Source organism: Staurois parvus, unplaced genomic scaffold (assembly GCF_062004578.1).
Source record: "Staurois parvus isolate SC_StPar_1 unplaced genomic scaffold, SC_StPar_1.0 ptg000937l, whole genome shotgun sequence".
NCBI classification, from domain to species: domain Eukaryota; kingdom Metazoa; phylum Chordata; class Amphibia; order Anura; family Ranidae; genus Staurois; species Staurois parvus.
Window position 1 is genome coordinate 1,131,980 of NW_028318733.1, and position 12,692 is coordinate 1,144,671.

Here is a 12,692-nt window from a genome sequence, read left to right on the forward strand (position 1 = left end):
CCCATATAAGGGCACTGTGCTCTCCCAGCTCCTGGGACCCCCCCTGGACGTTGCGCAGACCTCAGGCTCTGGAATCATGCCGGGGAAGGTGGCCTGGAAGAGGCATATGATGATCCCTGCGGGGACAGGGAGATCCAAGATGGCGCCCGGCTCGGTGCCCGCAGCTCCTGTCACCTCCTTTGCTCCACGCTCAGCAGCACCTTGCCCCCAGAGGGAAAAATCGGGCACCTTCTCCTTCACTGGACTAGAGGGGACTGCGGCAGCTTCGCCTCCTAGGGTGAGTGACCCCATGCGGCCCCCCCGGTGTCGCCTTCCAGCCCTATACTGCCAGAATCTCAGGCTTCGGCCTGTTCCTTGGGCCACGACTTCCCTGCCTCCTCGCCACTGAGCGGCGAAATCGCTGCTATATTTTCTAGCCAGAATAGTGGCCCAGAGCCCATAGATGACAGCCCAGCTCCCTCGACAACAGTTCCACCAGACCCACCACAATACTCAGGTGATGCAACCTTGATAGCTCGGTTCACAGATTTGCTGCATCGCGAACTGGATAGAGCTACTTCAAAATTGGCGGCTGACCTTAAACAGGATTTTCAGGATTTGGGCCAACGCCTAGACAGTATCGAGTCTAAAGTTGATGTGACAGTCCATAGCATATCCTAAAATTCCAAGATGATTATCGACCTGCAAGATCGCTTGGAGGAAGCATATTCAAAAATTGATGATTTGGAGAATCGGGCTAGGCGATACAATTTCCGCATTCGAGGACTCCCAGAGTCAGTAAAAGAGCTCACTAGCTGCGCACAATCCCTCATGCGGTCTGCTTTACCCGATATTGATGATCTTCACACTGAGATAGATCGTATCCATAGAGCATTGATGCCCCCCAGACAAGGGGGACCTCCCAGGGATGTCATCGTCAAGCCTCGTTTTTTCCAGGTCAAGGAAGCGGTTATGAAGTATGACAGGGAAACTCCGGACCTGGAGTTTGCGGGGCATAAGATACAAATTTTGGCTTATGTATCTCCGACCACCATCCAGAAATGGCGTTCTCTCAAGCCATTACTTTCCCACTTGGTACAGAAGGGTATTCGATATCGTTGGGCCTACCCTTTTCACCTGCAATTCAATCTTAATGGAAAGCCTTATGGGTTTTCTACATTGCAGGATGGCGAGGACTTCAACTGGGCGTTATCTCCCGTAGTCCTACATCCCATTCCCCTGCAGGATCGGCCACTCGACCTCCGCCACTCTCTCCACTCTGGTCTACTTCAAATTCTAGGAAGAAGGAGTTACGGAACTCACCTGGGAAGATTTCTTGAACTTCCGTATCCTTTTGTGTACTTTCTACTGTGATTTCCGATAGGTGGTGGCCTCTCTGTGGCTCCTTGGGAACGTTGGCCGCTGCTGCTCTGTTGTCATGGGAGGATTGGCGGGGAGATCTAGGGGTTACACTATATCTGATTATTGTTATTGTTATTTTTATCTGCACTAAATTTTCGCTATATTGCTGATGGGTTACTGTTCTTGTCGGTGCCGGAGAGTATCTATGCGCTCTCTTTGACTGGAAGACTCTTCCCTGAGTTCATTTCTCTGGGTAGATCCATTCCACTACAGGGCTATTGCTCTGTGCTTTCTGGTACACAGTTTGATTCCTATATGTTATATTGTTTTGAGTACTACTATTGGGTTACTCGACATGAGGATTTTTGTGTTCCACATGTCTTCTCTTTTCTCTTTTTTTTTTCTCTCCATCTCTTCTCTCCCTTTTTTTTTTTTTTTTGTCTTTCCCCAGGGTCAGCTGGCAACATCTATGGACTTCTTGGAATATTTCCGTTCTTCGGGAATGGATGGTTCCTACCCTACATAGCGCCTTAACTATTTGTTATGTCTTCCCTACGGTCTGATAGAGGAGCTATTCGTCTACTATCTCACAACGTTCAGGGGTTCAATTCCCCCTCCAAATGCATAAAGGCCTTTAATTCATATCACTCATTTGGGGCTGACATAGTTGCCCTGCAGGAGACGCATTTTCCCCCCTCCTTCTCTCTACGATATGTTCATATAAATTACCCCGTCTGTTTTTTTGCTAACGCTACAGAGAAAAAACGGGGGGTGGCCCTTTGCTTTTCTTGCCGTTTCTCCTTTACCGAATCTAAAATTATCCGGGACAGGGAGGGTGTCGATATCTTCTGCTGAAAGGCCACTTGGGAGGAAACCTCCTCACTTTTCTAATCTACTACACTCCAAATACCAATCAGGTGAAATTTTTCCAATCCTTATTAAGCTCTATGGCCAAGGAATTCGAGGATGATGTTATTCTGGCTGGTGACCCCAATTTGGTGTTGGACCAGATTCTGGATCGTTCTCAAACCACCACGCTTCAGCCCCCTTCTAGACGGAGCCGTAAGTTGGCCCAACTATTGTATCGTTATGATTTTATTGATGCTTGGAGGGAAGTTACCCTACTTCTCGAGACTACTCCCATTACTCCAGGGCTCATAATTGTTATTCTCGTATTGACCATATATTTCTTCATACGCATTCACTCCCCAGACTCCTCACTGCTAAAATTCTCTCCACGCCTTGGTCTGACCATGACCCAATTTCCATAACTTTGTCATCCTGGACACTTGGTAAGATGGCTTTTCACTGGTGTCTTAATGATTCTATTTTGGGTAACCCCTCTCATTGTCGGGAAATCTCCTCACATTTACAAGCATACTTTGAACTTAATAAAGCAGAGGACACGAATCCGGAGATTAATTTTGCAGCCCATAAGGCCTCGGTAAGGGGGTGTATTATTCAACTCTCCTCTCAAATTAAAAAAGCCCGAAATGACCTACTTACCACCTAAACCCAATCATACAGTGACTTGGTTGCTCAACATAAGCAAAATCCCAGTCCAGACTTGCTACTTAAACTTGACCAGGCTCGACTGGAACTTAATTTATGTCTTACTACCACTGCTGACAGCTTCCTTGGTCTAACCATACATTTTTTACTTGGAGGGACAGACCTGGCACTTTATTAGCACGCAAGCTGACTCCCAGACATTCCCAGACGGCTCTCCCCAAATTCAGATTGGAGAATGGAACGCTATCTCAAGACCCTAGTAAGATCCTCCACAAATTTCAGTCTTTTTACACTAAACTTTATAGCTTGCCTCGGGGGGCTGCCTCTTCGTCTCTCAAAACCTTTTTGAGTTCTGTTTCGCTCCCCCCCTCCAGGAGGCCCATAGGGAACTGATGGAATGGCCTATCTCGTGCGAAGAAATCGGGAGTGCTATAAAATCTCTTGCCCCTCATAAGGCCCCAGGCCCGGATGGTCTTCCCTATAGCTATTATAAAGTTTTCCCTGATACTCTGATTCCCCATATGGGCCTCTATTTTAAGGGGGGCTGGTACTCCCAGACGAAAATAAGGCATTCATTAGTGTCATCCCCAAACCTCTTAAGGACGCCTCTATGGTTTCTAATTATCGCCCTATCTCCTTGATTAATTGTGATTTAAAGATTCTTACTAAAATCCTGGCCCTACGCCTCCATAAATTTTTGGCCCTATATATTCATGATTAAAGATGAGCGAATCGAACATGTCGAAGTGGAATTCGTTTCGAAGATTAGGAAATATTCGATTCGCGCCGAATCCGAAAATTAGTGAACTTCGGATGCACGAATCGAATTTTCCCAAAAATGGCGGCGACATGTGTGGCGACGGAGCGGGGATCTCTGGGAAGGCGCGCAGACAAGGCGCGCTGACCCATAATGCATTCATTCATGACATGTGATCGCATTAGCCAATCAGCAGCCAGCCAGTCAGCACTGTGTAATGGTGGAGCTATAAATCGCGGCCATCTTACAATTCTCCATTAGCCTCCGATTATTCAAGAGAGACAGACCTCTCTGTATTAGGGACAGAGTTAGGGCCACAGAGACTTTAGGGCCACAGAATCGTTACTTAGGGACACAGAATCGTTACTCAGGGACACAGAATTGTTACTCAGGGACACAGAATTGTTACTCAGGGACAGACACAGAATTGTTACTCAGGGACACAGAATTGTTACTCAGGGACACAGAATTGTTACTCAGGGACACAGAATTGTTAATCAGGGACAGACACAGAATCGTTACTCAGGGACACAGAATTGTTACTCAGGGACACAGAATTGTTACTCAGGGACACAGAATTGTTACTGAGGGACACAGAATCGTTACTGAGGGACACAGAATTGTTACTCAGGGATACAGAATTGTTACTCAGGGACACAGAATTGTTACTCAGGGACACAGAATTGTTACTCAGGGACAGACACAGAATTGTTACTCAGGGACACAGAATTGTTACTCAGGGACACAGAATCGTTACTGAGGGACACAGAATCGTTACTGAGGGACACAGAATCGTTACTCAGGGACACAGAATCGTTACTCAGGGACACAGAATTGTTACTCAGGGACACAGAATCGTTACTCAGGGACACAGAATCGTTACTCAGGGACACAGAATCGTTACTCAGGGACAGACACAGAATTGTTACTCAGGGACACAGAATTGTTACTCAGGGACACAGAATTGTTACTCAGGGACACAGAATCGTTACTGAGGGACACAGAATCGTTACTGAGGGACACAGAATTGTTACTGAGGGACACAGAATTGTTACTCAGGGACACAGAATCGTTACTCAGGGACACAGAATCGTTACTCAGGGACACAGAATCGTTGAATTAAAGAGTATGTCAGACAACACGCAGAGGAGTGGCAGAGGAGGCAATGTTTCAGGAGCAAGCAGACGTGGCAGCAGAGGAAGGGGTCGAGGCAGCACTAGTCGCAGCCAGAGGCCAGTGCTCCCGGTGTCATCCAGCGGTCGTGTCTCCACCGACAACCCTGCCGTCATCGATTGGTTGGCTTGGTCGTCTTCCTCTTCCCAGGTCACCTCTGACACCTACAGCCAACGGTCGGTGGGTACGTCAGACATAACCGTTAGTTGGCATGGCCCGGGAGCAAGCCCACTGAAATCATGTGTCCTCTACCTGCCCCTGTCCTTTGGTGTTCCCTCACCAAGCGAAGTATCGCATGCTGTGGGCTCAGCCCCACTGTACAGTGAGGAAGAGCTAACAGAGGGCGGTCAGGAACGGGGGGAGACATCCGCCTCTTCAGCAGCCAGGCGAAGAAGTACTGGCGAGGAGAGTGGCTCGGTAGCCGGTCTAGAGACAGGTCTGTCTCCTGACCCACACGCAGCCGAGGGGGCTAGTAGTGAGGCGGAGACCCTAATTGATGATGATGAGGCTGATCGCACTTGGCAGCCTCGTCGTCATCAGGCTATTGCTTCCGCATCATCAGGAGAAGAGGGTGCCAGCTTGGCAGCGAGCAAAACAGTCTGTGGGTTGCCCAGGAGGCAGCAGGGTCGCAGCAGTGTCAGTAGAGGCAAACGGCCACGGAGTAGAGCACCAGCTCCACTGCAGCCTACCACCACGGCCAGTAGTGGTGCCGGTGTGCACGGAGGAAGTAGCAGTCAGCCAGTGAGGAGTAGCGGGGGCAAAGTTTCCTACTCGGCGGTGTGGCAATTTTTCGTCAAGCCACCCGAGGAAGTAAACGTAGCCGTATGTCGACTATGTGGCCAGAAAGTCAAGCGTGGCCAGGGGGCCCATGTTGGGACTACAGCGTTGCGTCAGCATATGCAGCGTCGCCATTTGGTGGCCTGGGAAAACCGTGATAAAGATACGGCGGTTCTGCCTGCCCCAGCCCCCGCTCCATCACCCGCTCCGTTACTTGCTCCGTCACCCGACGTCAATAGCCCTCTATCAGCCAGTCAAGGCTCCAACACCTCTGCTGAGGGGAGTTGTCACTCGTTGGCATCTTCCGCTCGTTCAGATGCTCCTTCTCCTGCTACTCCTCTTCACGGATTCCGTCAGCAGTCTTTCTTGGAATCCGTTTCCAAGAGACAACAGTTTGCGAGCACGCACCCGACGGTGCAGAAGCTGAATGTCCTCCTGTCCAAGTTGCTGGTGCTGCAGTCCCTCCCTTTCCAAGTGGTGGACTCAGCACCTTTCTGAGAAATGATGGCTTGTGCCGCGCCGTGGTGGAGAGTACCAAGCCGGCATTTCTTCGCCAAAAAGGCAGTGCCAGCCCTGCATTCACATGTAGAAGAGATGGTGGGCCAGTCTTTGAGCATGTCGGTCTCTGCCAAAGTGCACGGCAGCGCCGACGTGTGGAGCTGTAACTACGGTCAGGAACAGTACATGTCATTTACGGCCCACTGGGTGAACGTGGTGCCGGCACAGCCGCACCAGCAACTTGGACAGGTCACGCTGCTTTTGCCTCCACGTTTGCACGTCCTTGGTCCAGCAAAGATGTCCGCCTCTACCACCTCTTCTTCCGCCGTGTCCTTAGCCGCCACCCCCGTGCCAAGTCCCATTACCCGACCGGCATATCACATGTGCAGGGCGCAACGGTGTCACGCTGTGCTGCACCTGGTATGCCTTGGCGAACGTAGTCACACAGGGGAGGAACTTCTGAGTGTAATGAACAGAGAAATCGACAGATGGCTGTCTCCGCGCAAACTGAAAATGGGAACCATGTTGACCGACAACGGAAAGAACATGGTGTCTGCTTTGCATCAAGGAAGGTTGTGCCATGCGCCATGCATAGCTCACGTGTTCAATCTGGTTGTCAAGCGGTTCCTAAAATCCACCATCCCACTGCAAGACATCCTTAAAATGTCACGTAAACTTTGCATGCATTTCAGCCATTCCTACACCGCAAAGCACACCCTCCTTGAGCTGCAGCGGCAGAACGGAATTCCACAGCATCGCCTGATCTGCGACGTTGCAACAAGGTGGAATTCAACCCTACATATGTTAGACCGCCTTTACGAACAGCAAAAGGCCATCACCGATTTCCTGATGTTACAAGCGGATAAAGGTACTCCCCTGTGTAACTTCGATGTCAGCCATTGGCAGCTCATGCGTGACACCTGCCGCTTGCTCAGGCCCTTTGAGGAGGCCACGCTATTCGTGAGTCGGCAGGACTATGGGATGAACGACGTCATTCCTCTGTTGCACGTCCTGGAACAAATGCTGTTAACAATGGCTGGTCAGGGTGCGGTAGACGTGGCGCACAGATCTCAACGCCACATGACCCCTGTGGGGGCAGGACAGGAAGAAGAGGAGGAGGTAGAGGAGGACATTGGTGCTCAGGAATTATTGAGTGAAATGGGTGGTTTTTCCACTCAGCGGACAGGAGTGGAGGAGCAGGAGCATCTGGTAGAGGAGGAGGAGGAGACAGAGGACCCAGACGCACCGTGGCAGTATGCTGTGGATATGGAGGCAGGGAGTCCCTCGCATTCCTTGGCACAAATGGCCCATAGCATGCTCGGTTGCTTGCGTAGCGACAGCCGAATAATAACCATCAGACAGAGGGATGACTTTTGGCTGTCTACCTTGTTGGACCCTCGCTACCGTTCAAAAATGGTGGCCTTTTTCACACCTGCTGAGAGGGAGGCCAAAATAAATTACTATAAAAACCACCTATGTAGTCAGTTGGTCTCTGCCTTTCTGCGCCAACGTCCATCCTCAGACACTGTGGGCCCTGTGCGCTCGCGTTCCGCTGCCATGGCAGCAGGGGAGGGGTGGGGTGGTAGGAGCAGTGGCAGCTCCACCAGCAGCGGCTGCCTCAGTCTGCAGTCGATGATGAGTAGCTTTCTTCACCAGCGCAGTGAGGAAACTACTAACCAGCCGCAGCAGCAGCAGCATCAGGTGGACCTGGAGCAGGACCTCAAACAACAGGCTTGGGCCTACTTGGACAGCACCCTGCCAACCGAGGTAGACAATCCCCTTGACTACTGGGCAACGAAACTTGACCTTTGGCCCCAACTAGCTGAATTTGCCCTTGATAGGCTGTCATGCCCGGCCAGTAGCGTGGCATCGGAGCACGTGTTTAGTGCGGCAGGAGGTATTGTAACTCCGCGGAGGACACGACTGTCCACCCAAAGTGTGGAGAGACTCACGTTTGTGAAAATGAATCAGGCGTGGATTAGTCTGGATTTCAAACCACCAGTTCCTGACACAACTGACTAAATCCGCCATGAATCATGCCCCAAACATGTTATTATTTTTAACATAGGCCTCTGTATGGCCTTCAATTTATGCTGCTTACGCTTCGCCACTCTGCCATGGGCCCCTGTACCGCCTCCTCTTGCTGCTGCCAGGTCCAGAGTGTGTCATGGGTCCCTGTACGGCCTCCCATTGCTGCTGTCTCCATCGCCACACTCTGCCATGTGCCACTTTCAGGTCTCCTCACATTGCTGGTGGGTTCCATTTTGTCATAGGGTGCTGGCAGATTACGGGCCCCCCATTGCTGCTGCCAGGCCCGTAATCTGCCATGGGCCCCCGTACCGACTCCTCATGCTGCTGCCAGGCCCGTAATCTGTCATGGGCCCCTGTACCGCCTCCTCATGCTGCTGCCAGGTCCAGAGTGTGTCATGGGTCCCTGTACGGCCTCCCATTGCTGCTGTCTCCATCGCCACACTCTGCCATGTGCCACTTTCAGGTCTCCTCACACTGCTGGTGGGTTCCATTTTGTCATAGGGTGCTGGCAGATTACGGGCCTCCCATTGCTGCTGCCAGGCCCGTAATCTGCCATGGGCCCCCGTACCGACTCCTCATGCTGCTGCCAGGCCCATAATCTGTCATGGGCCCCTGTACCGCCTCCCCATGCTGCTGCCAGGTCCAGAGTGTGTCATGGGTCCCTGTACGGCCTCCCATTGCTGCTGTCTCCATCGCCACACTCTGCCATGTGCCACTTTCAGGTCTCCTCACACTGCTGGTGGGTTCCATTTTGTCATAGGGTGCTGGCAGATTACGGGCCTCCCATTGCTGCTGCCAGGCCCGTAATCTGCCATTGGCCCCCGTACCGACTCCTCATGCTGCTGCCAGGCCCGTAATCTGTCATGGGCCCCTGTACCGCCTCCTCATGCTGCTGCCAGGTCCAGAGTGTGTCATGGGTCCCTGTACGGCCTCCCATTACTGCTGTCTCCATCGCCACACTCTGCCATGTGCCACTCTCAGGTCTCCTCACACTGCTGGTGGGTTCCATTTTGTCATAGGGTGCTGGCAGATTACGGGCCTCCCATTGCTGCTGCCAGGCCCGTAATCTGCCATGGGCCCCCGTACCGACTCCTCATGCTGCTGCCAGGCCCGTAATCTGTCATGGGCCCCTGTACCGCCTCCTCATGCTGCTGCCAGGTCCAGAGTGTGTCATGGGTCCCTGTACGGCCTCCCATTGCTGCTGTCTCCATCGCCACATTCTGCCATGTGCCACTTTCAGGTCTCCTCACACTGCTGGTGGGTTCCATTTTGTCATAGGGTGCTGGCAGATTACGGGCCTCCCATTGCTGCTGCCAGGCCCGTAATCTGCCATGGGCCCCCGTACCGACTCCTCATGCTGCTGCCAGGCCCGTAATCTGTCATGGTCCCCTGTACCGCCTCCTCATGCTGCTGCCAGGTCCAGAGTGTGTCATGGGTCCCTGTACGGCCTCCCATTGCTGCTGTCTCCATCGCCACACTCTGCCATGTGCCACTTTCAGGTCTCCTCACACTGCTGGTGGGTTCCATTTTGTCATAGGGTGCTGGCAGATTACGGGCCTCCCATTGCTGCTGCCAGGCCCGTAATCTGCCATGGGCCCCCGTACCGACTCCTCATGCTGCTGCCAGGCCCGTAATCTGTCATGGGCCCCTGTACCGCCTCCTCATGCTGCTGCCAGGTCCAGAGTGTGTCATGGGTCCCTGCACGGCCTCCCATTGCTGCTGTCTCCATCGCCACACTCTGCCATGTGCCACTTTCAGGGCTCCTCACACTGCTGGTGGGTTCCATTTTGTCATTGGGTGCTGGCAGATTACGGGCCTCCCATTGCTGCTGCCAGGCCCGTAATCTGCCATGGGCCCCCGTACCGACTCCTCATGCTGCTGCCAGGCCCGTAATCTGTCATGGGCCCCTGTACCGCCTCCTCATGCTGCTGCCAGGTCCAGAGTGTGTCATGGGTCCCTGTACGGCCTCCCATTGCTGCTGTCTCCATCGCCACACTCTGCCATGTGCCACTTTCAGGTCTCCTCACACTGCTGGTGGGTTCCATTTTGTCATAGGGTGCTGTATGGCCTCCCATTGCTGCTGCCTCCACCGCCACACTGTGGCTCCACACTCTGGTTTTGGCCCCGTGACTGCCCAAATGAGTGAAGTGTGCGGTGATTCTAAGATCGACGGCACTCATCTGCATGTCATACTGACTGACAGTATTATTTCTCTTCCCCAGCAGACTCCAAGGGCATTTAAATTAAAGGTACAGTGTTCTGCACTAATATAAAGGCTCTCTGAAGCCTAGAAACACCCTTTTTATAAGTTAAATTCGCAGCGAATATATTCGAATCAAATTTATTCCGCGAATTCGCCGAATCAGCCGAATCAAATTTTTGAATACTTCGCTCATCTCTATTCATGATGACCAGTCAGGATTCATAAGCGGTCGACAAACGTCGGACCAAATTCGTCGAACTCTAGCCCTATTGTCAGCTGTGCAGTCCAATTGGGACAGATCCTCACAGAGGGAAATCCTATTATCACTAGATATCCAGAAAGCATTTGACAGCCTTTCTTGGGACTACTTGTTTCGGATGTTAGATAAGTTTGGGTTTGGCCCTTATTTTACGACGCTATTACGGGCACTATATTCTAATCCGTCTGCTCAAGTTTCCATTCGTGGATATAAATCAGCCTAGTTTTTGATAGAACGAGGAACTACACAGGGATGTCCTCTTTCTCCATTACTGTTTGCTTTGGCAATGGAACCACTTGCGATTGCTATCCGCTCTGATCCCACCATCTCGGGCGTCCGCTGTGGTCAACGGGATCATAAATGCGCCTTATTCGCGGATGATGTTCTTATGTATATATCTAATCCTCGAACGTCTTTACCTGGTTTCCTCCACCTGTTTGATCGTTTCTCTGAGGCCTCTGGTCTTACGATTAACTCTTTTAAAACGGTTGCCTTAAATATCTCATTACCCAACTCCGAGGTTCATTACCTCCAGGACAATTTTGATTTCGAGATTTGCTGGGGCGAGATAAGGGGCCCAAAATGTCAATAGCTACTCATTGAAATGGCTCCTCAATAATGGGTAGGGGCTGTAGGGGGGCCCGCAGGCCACCTGTTCTTCTTGTCGCTGACAGGTATCGCAGGTACGGCAGTAGCGAGCTATCGATTGGGACATCCCAGGCCAATAGAAGGCCTGGGCCAACCTCCTTTCGGTCCGTAGCTTTCCCTGATGCCCAGCCATGGGAATATCATGTGCAAGGTGTAGCAGTTGGGTCCAGAATTGTTGGGGAACTATCAGCTGTTTAGCCATGGTCTGGGGCCCCCCTTTGGCGTCGGTCTCCACCACTCGGTACAGCAACCCATTTCCTGCACTATCCTTTCGCCGGTCCCCGGACCAGTCAGCCCTGCTTGGGCACAGAAACTTGTCAGAGTAGGGTCGGTAGCTAAGTCCCCTTGAAACTTGTCCTGGTCCCATGTCACCCCAGTATTGTCAGCAGTCAGAGTTGAGTCACTCACTGCGAGCAGTGGAGGTCCGTCCACATGCTGGGGTGACTCCTTCCTCTCAGCGGTTTCCTGGCAGGCCTGACTTCATGTGACGGCTCCCACAAAGTGGCATTGAAGATCGCCCACATCATTCCCAAGAAGCACATCTCCAAGCAGTCCTCCCATGACCCCCACATTGCAGCATTTAGGCCCCAAGCCATAGTCCAGATTGACAGTAGCAAGAGGGATAAAGCATTTGGTGCCCCCTGCTAGTTGAATCACTATCCCAGGGCCAGGCTGTACAGCGTCAGGGTGCACCACTCAGGGGTCCACAATGGTGAGGAAGGCCCCTGAGTCTCGGAAGCCCACCACCTTTTGTCCATCCACAGTGACCTCTTGCAAGTGCTTTCCTTGGAGGCTTTGGGTAGAGGCCCCCACCGGCTGTAGGCCAAAGACTCCTGGGGGGGTGCCCTTGTCTGCGGGAGCGAGATCCCAGTCTGAAGGGGGTGGTGGCAAGTCCTCGAAAGCTTGGTACAGATCCACAGAATTCACTGGCCGGGGCAAGCTAGGCCCGAGAGTCTGTTTTTTGGTGCAGCTGGCCTGGTAGTGACCAATCTGTCCACAGCCAAAGCACCGCCTATCTAAGGACGGTCTGGGGCCCCGTTGTGAGGTGGCTGAATGAGGTGGTAGTAAGGGCCGTAGCACTGGCAATGTTTGTGGGGCCATCCGGCGATGGGGAGGCGTGTAGGGCACCGGTGTAGGATGGGGCATCCTGGCCGCTTGGGGTGCCTCGGTCGCGGGCTTCTTCCATTGCGGGTTAATGAGGAGAGCCTCAGCCGCTAAGGCTGCAGCTTCTTCCAGTGTGGCAGGTTTCTGCTCCCGCACCCACTGTCGGATCTCGGGGGGGCACTTGAAAAGGAATTGTTCCTTCAGGATGGCCTGGATGATCTGCTCAGGGGAGGTTGCCTTCTCCCCTTCCAGCCAACGGCGGCAGGCTACCGACAATTTGTGCGCAAACATTTTGAAGGAGGCCCCTGGGAGGCGGTGGGTAGTCCGGAACTGGGCCCGATATGACTCCGATGAGACCGCGTAGTAGTCCAGTATGGCTCTTTTTATCT

General features: G+C 52.4%; 1 protein-coding gene across 2 annotated transcripts in view; it reads left to right on the forward strand.

The window, feature by feature from the left end:
• Positions 1–12,692, forward strand: part of SMTNL1 (smoothelin like 1) — a 525,456-nt gene that overhangs the window by 306,022 nt on the left and 206,742 nt on the right. The gene's annotated exons all lie outside the window — the stretch shown is intronic.